This window comes from Chlorocebus sabaeus, chromosome X (genome assembly GCF_047675955.1).
Source record: "Chlorocebus sabaeus isolate Y175 chromosome X, mChlSab1.0.hap1, whole genome shotgun sequence".
Lineage (NCBI taxonomy): Eukaryota > Metazoa > Chordata > Mammalia > Primates > Cercopithecidae > Chlorocebus > Chlorocebus sabaeus.
Genome location: NC_132933.1, coordinates 23,847,804 through 23,860,752, shown reverse-complemented (window position 1 = coordinate 23,860,752; position 12,949 = coordinate 23,847,804).

The following is a 12,949-nucleotide window of genomic DNA, read 5'->3' as shown; positions in this document are numbered from 1 at the left end:
AAACGGCCAATCCCCGTCTACTTTCCCGGGACCCTCTTCAGCTCCGTTTGCTCCCCACTACCCAGGAGTGATGCAAGCGACCCCATCCTTCAAAGGAGAGGGCAGGTGCCGGAACGTGCCATAAACGACGCCCATTCCCAGCCTTCCAAGCCCCCAAACGGATTCGATTGTTGTTTCGTGGGGCTTTTTTTTCTTTTCTTCCTCCGAACCTCCGAAGTGTTCTCCCTTCCCATTGGCCGAAGCTGCCCCTTGACGCCACCCTGGCCTTGCTCGCTGATTGGTCCATTCTGGATGTGCCCAAGCCTTTTTCCCAGGGTGTGGCGCCCCCCCCGCCCCCAACAGGGTTCTGACCCCTGGCTCCTCCCTTCCCCCCAAGCCCCCCTCTCTGTTCCGAATGGTTCCGCCCTGGCTCGGCTCCCCCACGGCCCAGGCCGCTGCCCTTAGGGCCCCCGGACGGGGCGGGGCACACTGGGGACGGGCAGAGGGCGGTGGTGGCGCCTTCCTGCCGAGTCCGAGGCCGCCCCCGCCACCCTTCTCTAACCCTTGTAGGTCCCACTTTCCCCTGGGCAGTTCTCCTGCATCGGTAGCCCCGTCCCGTCTGTGCAGCCCCCACCGTGGTCTTTGGGTCATCCCGAACAGCGGCGTTAAATCCCTGCCCTCAGCGCTGCACACACGCCCATCCGCCTCCACCCTCGGGTTCCCGCACCACCCCCTTTCCCCGTGTCGGCTCCCCCTTCCCCTCCCGAGACCGCGGAAGCTCCGATCCCCTTCCCTCGCGGACTGTCCATCCCCAGGACCCCCGTCCCTGTGTGTGGCCAGTCCCAGCGGCCTCCCCTTCGCGGCCTCCCTTTGCCTTCGTGGCGAGCGTGGTGGAGCACTCCCGCCCCCCTTTTCTCCGTACCCCCGCGCTCCCTTCTTATGTTGTCCCTTCATGTCCCTCTCTAAGTCCCTCCCACACTATGCCCCCCCGCGGTACACACACACCCCTCCCCGCGAGGCGTCCCCCGGCGCCCCTCCCCTACCCCCGCTCGTCTATGCCCCTCCCACCCACCCCGTCCTTTTGTCTCCTCTTTGGTCTCTAAGTCCCCCGCCCCTCCCTCGCTCCCGCCCTCACTCCCCCGAGCACGCTCTTATCTTCCCCAGGTCCCGGCGCCCCGCCCCGCGGCCGCGCCCCGCGGCCCCCTCCCTTCCGCGGCCCCGTCTCCGCCCTCGGCGCTCCGCCCTCCCCCCCGCGGCTCCTGCCCGCCAGCCCTGCCGGCCTCCGGTTCCCGGGTCGCTCCTCCTGCGGCCGCCGCCGCTCCCCGACCCACCCTTCCCGGGCCGGCGGCTCGCGTTCCCGCGCGGTCTCCGCACACACGCACCCCCGCCGCCCCGCTCCGCTCGCTCGCTCGCTCGCCCAGGCCTTGCAGCGGCCCGGCCCAGCGCAGCGCGCAGCCCGCAGCCCGCCCTCGGGGAGCCTCGGCGCCCCGTGGCCGCGGGCACCTAGCGGACGGGCGGGCAGGCAGCCCGGGAGCGCGAACCCGGGCCGTGCTGGGTCTCCCCCGCCCAGCCCGGCCCTCGGAAGCCTCGCGGGGCGCAGGCGCCCGTCGGAAATGTTTGGGGGACGGGCCGCCCGCGGTTCCTCCCGCAGCCCAGGCAGGGCCGGCGCGTCCCGGGGAGTCGCCGGGACCTTACCTCCGGGGATGACTTGACCCGGAGCCTCCTCCCGGCTCCCGCCCCAAACCTGTGCCACCAACGCGCGACGCGCAGCTGAGACTCATGGCTTGCGGGAGGAGGGCGGGGGACTGTCCTGAAAATGCCCGAGCCTTGAGGGACCCTAAGCCAACCGTCAGACCCGGAGGGGCGAGGTCTAGTGACACGTCCCGGCCACCCAGGGAGAGAGGGCGAGCCCATGCCAAGCGCCACGGACCGCTGCCTCTCCGCCCGGGGTTCTCCCCACTATGCATTGCAGAGCTCTTTGTATAGAGCCTGCCGGACCCAGAGTGAGGGACGTGGCTCAAGTCGACAGAACACCCAGCCACCCACCCACAATGCCAATAGACACTTTTATTTAAAAGTCTGGTCGCATCGGGCACGGTGGCTCACACCTGTAATCCCAACACTGGGAGGCCGAGGTGGGCGGATCACCTGAGGTCAGGAGTTCGAGACCACCCTGACCAACATGGCGAAACCCCATCTCTACTAAAAACACAAAAATTTAGCCGGGCGTGGTGGTGGGCGCCTGTAGTCCCAGCTACTCCGGAGGCAGAGGCATGAGAATCGCTTGAACCCAGGAGGCGGAGGTTCCAGTGAGCCAAAATCACGCCACTGCACTCCAGCCTGGGCAACACAGTGAGACTCTGTCTCAAAAAAAAAGAGAAAGGAATAAAAAGTCTGTTCGATGATGCCCAAGTTGACCGTGTTTTCTCGCCCCAACCTCTTCTCCCAAGCCCTCACTTAGTCTTACCTACTTACCCACCAGACTGGAAGCTCTTTGAAGGGGGCCCGTTTGTCGCAGTGGCTCACTCAATGGATCCCTTGTGATTGGCGGACAAGTGGATGTATTTGTTAACTGCTCGCCTTTGGGATCTGTGTCATTATTGTGTGACTTAAGGTTGTAAACTCAGGAGGGCCAGGACCGGGTGGGGATTACTAGCTCGTGCCAGGCACAGCATGATATCCAAAGGGATGGGCCATCAATGCTTTTTGAGACTGATGTAACTAATTATGCCGGAGGCAGATGCCTACCTCTTGGTCCCCAGAACTGCCAGTTCCAGGGCTAAGTCTGAGCGAGGAAGAAACTAACAAGCCGTCTTAGCTCATCCCCAATGGGAGGCCGACTCGCTGGGAACTAGACATGGCTGCAGTCACCACACGAACACACCGGGTAACGTGACTTTCTAGTACTGGGAATAGTTTGCAGGGAGCCAGAAACTCGACTTTAACTCCAGTTTGCAACTGGAGCTGGGAGACAGAAAGTAGCCAGGTTTTTCTCAGTGTGAAGCAAACTGTCCCATATAAGGATCAAACCTGTAGTTCTTCATTCATTTGCCCCAAGGTCGACCTGAAGCCCAATCTGTCAGAAGAGGGAGGCTGCAAACAAACTGGACCAGAGGTCAACAGCAATTACCCCAGGGGTTGGGGGGCGAGTAGGCGGGAAGGGGGGGGGACAGTGGAAGCACTCCTTCCTCCCATTTACAGGTGCAAGATTCACCCGGTACTTTGCAGCAGCTCATTTGTAACCTGGTCACTTTAGAGTTGGTCCAGCTCCCTGCCCACCTCACACCTCCACCCCCAACCAGACGGGTCCTCTCTGTCCTTCCTCAGCCCTACACTGTCTTCGCCCAAGTCAGCCTGCTCTAAATGGACATGGTCAGTGATCCAAGCAGAAACTGAAACAGTAACAATCGGACAGTGTCAAGAGACTCCGGCAGAGATGCCTCGGAGCGCCCGGCCTCCTCCTCTGCCTTGGCACAGATGTTCTTATTGTCCTGGAAAGAAATATCAAATTCCCTCCCCAAGCGTGAAGCGAGGATACTCTGGGACTTAGCCTCCAAGGACAGAGTCGCCGGCCCAGCCCAGTTCCCCTACCCCCTAATCAGACTGAGACGGTCACCATCCCTCTTCCCCATCCTAGCCAAGACATCTCCCCCTCACCAAGGAGATTATGGGGAGTGGGGCTGGAGCTGCATGAGAAGATTGCTAAACTGTTCTACAGGCCTCTTTAGGGACAGTTAGCACATCAAAATACATATTTGGAAAATGCTCACAATTAACACTGGGAGAAAAACAGTAAACACAGTGTCACTTTGCCAGGCTCAACAGTTTTGTTTTGTTTTGTTTAAATGCTAATGGCCTCAAATGGGGAGCAGCATCCATCAGTTAAATAAACAAGCCATTAGACTGAGACTAGAAGTGTCAACACATGACTAATCTACTAATTGGGAGAAGGCATGGTGTAGTGAGGAGCAAGGCAGCAAAGCGTGCTGGAGGCTGTGGAGTGGACTTGCTTATGTACAGAAGCACGTGGGATTGGAACCAATGAGACCTGAGTTTGAGTCCTGCCTCAATCAGTTGTTAACTGTATGGCCTTCAGTGAGTTACTTCATTTCCTTGAGCCGCTGTTTCACATTCTGTAAAATAGGGACATTGATAGTACCGACACCACAGGGTTGTTATACGAATGAACTGAGATAATACAAGTAAAGTTCTTGGTGCAATGTAGCAGCCTGCCACATCGTAAATGTTTGATGTCTGTTGGCTGTTATTGATCATAATAAAATACCTTGTGTACAGAAGACACTCAAAAAATAGATGAAAAAAATGACTTGTGGTTGCTAGATACTAGCAATAAAATGGTGAACATGGTCTCCAGACCCCCTGCCAAATACAACTGGCAAAGGGGATGCTTTTGGTGGGTTAATTCCAATCCCTTTAACCTGGAATTCACTCCACCTCTTAAGGATGGACTGTCCTGCCCGAGGGTTGCTGGGCTCTGGGGTCTGCTCTCCTGGCACCTGGCTAAGAAGCCTGGGTTAAGCTAGCCCTCCCAGGTGGGGACCAGCCAGGTACAATGCTGAGCATCCTTCCAGTCAGCCAGGCCCATTCTTGCAGAGTACTACAGGCTGTTCTTGTTTCCTCCTTCCTGTGGTGGTGATCACAATATTGAAAGGGGACAGACTGTGGAGGAAGGGAAGCAGGGAGAGGCACACAGGACTCCCAGAAGTAACTGTGACCTAGACAAAGTCCTTGGTCTTCGCTGCCTTGCCCCACCTTCTTGAAGCCCCATGTCCTCCCAGTCACCTGCTGAGAAGGCCTGTTCTCAGCCAAACGGAGTCTCCCTCTTCATCACCAGCCCTACACTCCTTCATAGACAGTCTCCTAGCCCTCTCCTTTCCTCCCTTCCTGTTCCAGGAGAGTGGTTCCCTCTATCAGAAAGGTTGGTAAGTTTAGAGAATTCCTTCTGTGCAAGTAAGGAGTTGAGCTGACAGTGGCTTAACATGCCACCCCTTCCCAGGTCTTGTAATTGCATATGAGCCTCCTCAACTTGAAAAAAAAATCCTTAAGGTCCCTGGAAAGGAATGAAAACAGGTGTCAGGGCCAGGAGCAGTGGCTCACACCTGTAATCCCAGCACTGTGGGAGGCCGAGGTGGGTGATCACCTGAGGTCAGGAGTTTGAGACCAGCCTGGCCAACATGGTGACACCCTGTCTCTACTAAAAATACAAAAATTAGCTGGGCGTGGTGGTGCACACCTATAATCCCAGCTACTCGGGAGGCTAAGGCAGGAGACTCGCTTGAACTTGGGAGGCGGAGGTTGCAGTGAGCCGAAATCATGCCACTGCACTCCAGCCTGGGCAACAGAGCAAGACTCCGTCTCAAAAGAAAAAAAAAAAAAAGAAAAAGAAAAAAAAGAAAAGAAAACAGGTATCAGGGGACTTGTGGCCCTTTGACAGGCTGAGGTGGCATGGGGAGGAGAAAAGTTTTACTCCATCAGGTCCTGTTTTGTCTCCTTATTCTGCCCTGAACTTGAGGCCCTGAACAGCCCCACACCAACCCCAAGAGGCACCCTCCTGTACAGTTCTACACCTGGAGCAACCCCTCCCCAGCAACCAGATGGGTTCTCAGGCTCCATTCTTCACCCTCGTCTCCCAGTTGAGCCCTGAAGTAGGCCCCCTCCTGGCTCAGCACTTAACTAGCAAATAGCAGGTTAGCTTGATCAATTAAGCCCTCTCCACAACTGTCTGTGGAGTGCTAAGGGGTTAATGTATTTTCCCTCCTGCCACACCCAACTGAACTGCAGTTCTCAAAGCACACTATCACAGTTCTGTTCCAGAGTCTGTGCTGTTGGCAATTGCTTTTTTGAGCCTGGCCCACTGCAACCAGGATACCCACCCTGTTACTTGCAAATCAAACTCTCTTCCTCAAAGGACCACTTGACCTGTCCCTGCCTCGGAGAAGCTGCCAACAGTGCCCCAGGTGAAGCCATGTTCCCCTTTCCTATGGGTTCACACACTATGTCCCTCTTTGAGGGCCCCCTTGCACATTCCGCCTGGCATACAAATTAGTTGCTGACTTATCTCCCATGGGATAGACTGGATAGACATAATCTTCTCCAAGCCAAGAAGTGCTTCTTAGAGACCAAGGGTGCTTCTGTTTCTTTATAGTTTTTGTTTGTTTCCAATCTGCACAAATAAGTGGATTGTAACAGGAACTCCCATCACCTAGATTCCACAGCTAAGATTTTGCAACATTTGTTTCCACTTCATGTTTGTATTCCACTTCCACCAAAACAGTGCCTAGCACTGCCTTGAACAGCACTTTGAACAAAGAAGCCAGGACTCTGTGGGAAATGGTGGGAATTCAGGTTTGCAGAACAGGCTTCTGGGAGTGGCATGGGATGGGGAAGTGGGTAACGAATATAAAAAGTTGTCCATGCCTGAGTACCTATTATGAGCCAGGTGCTTTACAGGCCATCTCATTTCACCCTCACCACAACTTTATGGAGTAGGTACTGTAATTATCCCAATTTTACAGATGAGGAAATGAGGTTCAGAGAAGGAAAGGGACCTCCCTAGGTCACCCAGATAGGCAATGGCACAGCTGGGATTTAAATCCAAGCCCTGCGCCCTTCTCACTGTGCCCTGCAGCCTGCCTCAAAGGGTGCCGAACAGGCTGCCACCTGCTCTGCTTCCATTTCACAATGTACACGACATGCTTTGTGCATGCTTTGCAGAGTACTATGCACACATACACACACATGCACACCTGTGCAGTGACCTACATGGTCACACACTGATTTTTGTCCATGGGATGTCTCCTGGGTGGGGGGCTGGGGGCGAACCCAGGAGTTGAGGGAAGAGGGCAAACACCTCCCCCACGTCTGCGAAGGCCATACTCTCAAAAGGGAAACAAAGTTTTTCTCCTTGCTGCCACCAGTGCAGTACATTCTCTTCAGATCTCCAAAATGACCTTGTAACCCGCACTCCTCTTCAGCACTCCTCTTCAGCCACCACGGTCTGCTCCCTGCCTCCCGCTGTCTGCTTCCTGCCTCCCGCAACAGACATTGCTCTTTGCAGCCTTTGTTCTTTTGCACCACCAGCCCCCACCCTCCACCTCGCAACATGGATTCACGATGTTCCTCCAGCCTGGGATGCCCTCCTCACCACTCTCTATACTTACATTCTCCAAGTCAAGATTCAAATCTCACCCCCTTCCAGAAGCCTTCCCTGATCCTGCCCACCTTCCAACCTTTTGATGTGGTCTGATTTTTTTTTTTCACCTGAATATTGATGCTCTGCTCTCTCTCTCCTTGTTATCTAGTTGTTTCTTGTAAGCTGTTTCCTGGACCACACTGTAAGCCCCTTGAGCTCACAGTTTCAGCTACAGAAAAATAAAGGAAAGGCTTTCAGGAAAGACATGTGGTCGGCTGCCTTTTTCTTCCCATGGTCCTCTTGCGTCCTCCATGTTGCCTCTTGGGTTTCTGTCTTTGCTGCCACTGGCATCTTTTCTACAAAGACCAGGAGGTAAAAAGGAGATTCACATGTTTATCTTGATCGCTCCTTTTTATTTTTCCATTCTTGTCTTTCATTTGCCCAGGTGGGCCGAGGGCTAACTGGGGTCTGAAAAGCCTTAAAACACCCTGAAGTTACTCTCAGGTTTTTCTAGTCTCAGCATTTATGGGAGGGGAAACAAAATGTATTAGGGCTGGGCGCAGTGGCTCACGCCTATATTCCCAGCACTTTGGGAGGCCGAGGCAGGTGGATCACTTGAGGTCAGGAGTTCAAGACCAGCCTGGCCAACATGGTGAAACCCTGTCTCTACTAAAAATACAATAATGAGCCAGCCATGGTGGCGCACACCTGTAATCCCAGCTACTTGGGAGGCTGAGGCATGAGAATCTCTTGAACCCAGGAGGCAGAGGTTGCCGTGAACTGAGATGGCACCACTACACTCCAGCCTGGGCAACAGAGTGAGACTCCATCAGAAAAAAAAAAAAAAAGAAAAACCTACCAAAATCGATTGGGCTTGTTAATGCCTGCAGCACCACCTCCTACTTTTCTCCCCTTTATCTACTTCACCTCCCGTCCTCCTCCTCTTCACCGCCACCCCACACTCCCCTGCCCCAAAATCCACAAGCACATATGCACTTACAGCTAGAAAGAGACAACCCATCTTCCAAATGTCAGGAACTTGAAACAGAGAAGTGTTGAATAAAGACGCAGACAGGGCCACCTCATGCCACCAAAGGAGTTATTATTTCCATTTGGCAAAATGCTGGGCATTGAGGAGTTACCCTAATATCTGAGCAGTGACAATAGGGATAAGAGTTCCCTACCAGGCCAGGCAGGATTGAGAAAGGCAAGGGTTGAGCCACACACCACCCCCTCCACCCCGCCGCCCCACCACCGGAAGTTTAAACTGAGGGTGGGTAGGAAAAGCCAAAATTGAATTATAGCTCTTAGTGCTACCTGTACTCCCCAGCTGGGGTTGAAAGTAGAGAGAATTCAAGCATGTTGTACCTGATTCTGTCTTATGCATTCTCACACATTCTCCTCCCACTCCACAGCCCAAGGTGGCAGGAGCAGGAAGGCTATTGCTGCTCCATTGCACAGATGGGGGAACTGAGGCACTGAAGGATGATATAACTGGTTCCATTTTCTCACAGGAAGGGAAATTCCTTTCCAGTTTTACAGACCTCCTTATCCCTGGGGGAGCCCTGTCACCTCGGCTGGGGTTCCCAGCACTGAGGAGTTCTGACAGAGTTTCCAGGAATGGAGGTAAAGATGGAATGGTCCGTTCTTTTCTGTCCCTCCAATTCCTTTAACCAGGCATCACGGGTCGCATCTTTTCCCTCGATCTTTTCTGGCGCTCCTCCAGCAGCTCTCTCAACAGTCTCCACCCCTGGGCCCCGCCCCTGCTTCCCAAAAGCCTTTCAAGAACTGCCTTTGGCTGGGCAGCTCCCATCCCTCAGCTAACTCGGGACCGGGAAAAGTCCTCTGGGCCAGGCCTTTCTGATCAGCAGGCTGAGGGCTCTGAACATCCACGCGAACTGGCAAGAGAGGTTTTCTAGACTCTCCGCAACTTCCAGTGCTGCCCCTGAGCATCTTCCACTGGAGTTCTGGACTTGCCCTTGCCTTCTGGTTAAAAAGTGCTTGCCCGCCCGCCTGTAAGAAAGTGTCACCCTTGACCCTTGAAGGGAGGAGATTGTATTGATTCACTCATATTCCACCCCACATCCCTTTCAACAACACAGATTTACATGATGGGGGTAAGTGGGTGGAGAAACGGCTGACTGTGCAACACAGATCGGGATTCAGACCCTGGCCAGGGTTAGGGAGATTGGTCTGTGTATAAAGTTGAGGAGTCCATTGTGGCCTGGATTAAGATGAGATTCAGGAGTAGGATTATAAATCGGGGAAATTGGCTAGGGGCAGCAGTTCATACCTGTAATCCCAACATTTTGGGAGCACAAGATGGGAAGATTGCTTGAGGCCAAAAGTTCAAGACCAACCTGGACAATATAGTGAAACCCTATCTCTATCACAAACACACACACACACACACACAAAACAGTCAAGGAAGTTATCTCTTCTTGGGGCATCCTATTCAAGAATATCTAGTAGTGGTCTCTGTCAGGAACTGGGTTTAACTGGGATCCTTTGCTCTATGAAGCAGTGAAAAGGAGTCAGCCCCACAGGGCTTGACTTCTGGTTCCAACTCTGACACTAATTTTCTGGCATCAAGCAAGTTACTTCAGCTCTCTGATCCTCAGTTTCCTCATCTAAACAATGGGGGAATCAGTCTTTATCTCTAAGGTCCTATCTAGTTCTGAAAATATACTACTTTGGGTCTATGGGAATATAATAAAAGTTATTCTATGGTCTCATAGGGTTAAAAATAAGACAATGTAAAAGAAAAGAATCTGGAAAAATGCAAAGTACCAAACATAAATTAAAGACTATTCTCCTATATTAAAAATATTATAGGCTGGGTACTGTGACTCACACTTGTAATCCCAGCACTTTGGGATGCCAAGGCAGGAGAATGGCTTGAGCTCAGGAGTTCAAGACCAGCCTAGGTAACACAGTGAGACCTTGTCTCTACTGTGTGTGTGTGTGTGTGTGTGTGTGTGTGTGTGTGTGTGTGTGTATCACATGCTCATTGTAGAAGTTTTGAAAATACTGGAAACTATAAAGATAATAAAAATCACTTGTAGCCAGGCATAATGGCTTATGTCTGTAATCCTAGCACTTTGGGAGGCCGAGGTGGGCAGATTGCCTGAGCTCAGAAGTTCGAAACCAGCCTGGGCAACATGGTGAAACCCCATCTTTACCAAAACACAAAAAATTAGCCGGGGCCAGGGCCGGTTGCTCACGCCTGTAATCCCAGCACTTTGGGAGGCTGAGGCAGGCAGATCACTTGAGGCCAGGAGTTCGAGATCAGCCTGGCCAATATGGCAAAACCCTGTCTCTACTAAAAATACAAAAATTAGCCAGACGTGGTGGCGCACACCTGTAATCCCAGCTACTTGGGAGGCTAAGGCATGAGAATCACTTGAACCCAGGAGGTGGAGGTTGTAGTGAGCTGGGATTATGCCACAGCACTCCAGCCTGAGCGACAGAGCAAGACTCCATCTCAAAAAAAAAAAAAATTAGCCGGACGTGGCAGCGCACGCCTGTAGTTCCAGCTACTCAGGAGGCTGGGGCACAAGAATTGCTTGAACCAGGGAGGTAGAGGTTGCAGTGGGCCAAGATGGCACCACTGCACTCCAGCCTGGGCACAGAGCAAGACTCCATTCCCCTGACCCCCCCCAAAAAAAATCACTTGTAATCCTACCACATAGAGTGTAGCACCATTAACATTCCAGTGTTTTATTTATATTTACTATATATTTTAGATAAAAATGAAATCATGCTGTAACTGTTTTGTAACCTGCGTTTTTCACATAAAATGTACATTGCATTTTTCAATGTCATTAAATATCCTTTGAAAACATGATTTTTAAGGGCCTCATGTGTTCCATTCAATGAATGTGCTGTAATTTATTTACCCAACCTTTGTTGGGTATTTAGATTGTTTACCCTTTTCCTGTTATTATAAATATAATATCTCGTTAGCACCCTTTGTGCATATTTGATTTTAGGAACAACCAGATCAAGAGGTGATGATGCATATTAAAATTTTATAATGGAAAAACTCAAACACATACAAAAGTAAAATAGTATAACAGCCCTGATTTTGTTACACCTACATTCCCACCCATGTCCCCCTGCCAATGGATTATTTTTTGTTTTTTAAGCAAATACTGGATATCAGATAATTTGGGCATGCATATTTTTAACAAGTATAACCCCATTATATAAAATTCTAGAAAAGGCAAATGAAACTATAGTGACAGAAAGAAAATCAATGGTTGTCTGGGAACAGAGGTGGAGGAAGAGATGAATTATAAAGGGGCATGAGCAAAGTCTTTGGGGTGATGGATATGTTTTGTATCTTGATTGTGCCAGTGATTTCATGAGTGGGTACACCTGTCAAAACTCTTTGAATTGTATGATTTAAGTGAACTCAGCTAATTGCAGCTATATTATTTCTCAATATAGCTGATTTTAATTTTTAATTTGTATTATTTATTTATTTATTTTTGAGATGGAGTCTCGCTCTGTTGCCCAGGCTGGAGTGCAATGGCGCCATCTCGGCTCACTGCAACCTCCGCCTCCCGGATTTAAGCAATTCTCCTGTCTCAGCCTCCCGAGTAGCTGGGATTACTGGCATGAGACACCATGTCCAGCCTTTTAAAATTTATTTTAATAATACTTGGCTGGCCGGCCAGGCGCGGTGGCTCACGCCTGTAATCCCAGCACTTTGGGAGGCTGAGGTGGGCAGATCACAAGGTCAGGAGATCGAGAACATCCTGGCTAACGCGGTGAAACCCCGTCTCTACTAAAAATACAAAAAATTAGCCAGTCGTGGTGACCAGCACCTGTAGTCCCAGCTACCCAGGAGGCTGAGGTAGGAGAATGGTGAGAACCCGGGAGGCGGAGGTTGCAGTGAGCCAAGATCGAGCCACTGCACTCCAGTCTGGACAACAGAGTGAGATTCCATCTCAAAATAATAATAATAATAATAATAATACTTGGCTGGGCATTGTGGCTCACGCCTGTAATCCCAACACTTTGGGAGGCCGAGACAGGCAGATCTGAGGTCAGGAGTTTGAGACCAGTCTGGCCAACATGGCGAAACCCTGTCTCCGCCAAACTACAAAAAATTAGCCAGGTTTGGTGATGCACACCTGTAGTCCCAGCTACTCGGGAGGCTGAAACAGGAGAATCGCTTGAACTGGGGAGGCAGAGGTTGCAGTGAGCCGAGATGGTGCCACTGCACTCCAGCCTGGGTGACACAGTGAGATTGTCTCAAAAATAAATAAATAAATAAATAAATAAATAGACAAATAAGTATATATGTATTTTTTCCAACTTGAAGGGTAAAAAAATGATATGTAGATATCTCAGTATTTGAATTTGTGCTTCTTTATTAATACTGAATGTTTTTCCTAGTTTATTGGCTATTAATATTTCTTGTTTTGAGAATTGCCAATTCATATCCTTTGCCCAGTTTTCTTTTTTTTTTTTTTTTTTTTTTTTTGAGACGGAGTCTGGCTCTGTCGCCAGGCTGGAGTGCAGTGGCCGGATCTCAGCTCACTGCAAGCTCCGCCTCCCGGGTTCACGCCATTCTCCTGCCTCAGCATCCCGAGTAGCTGGGACTACAGGCGCCCACCACCTCGCCCGGCTAGTTTTTTGTATTTTTTTTTTAGTAGAGACGGGGTTTCACCGTGTTAGCCAGGGTGGTCTGGATCTCCGGACCACGTGATCCGCCCGTCTCGGCCTCCCAAAGTACTGGGATTACAGGCTTGAGCCACCGCGCCCAGCCCCTTTGCCCAGTTTTCTAATGAGGTGTTTATCTTTTTC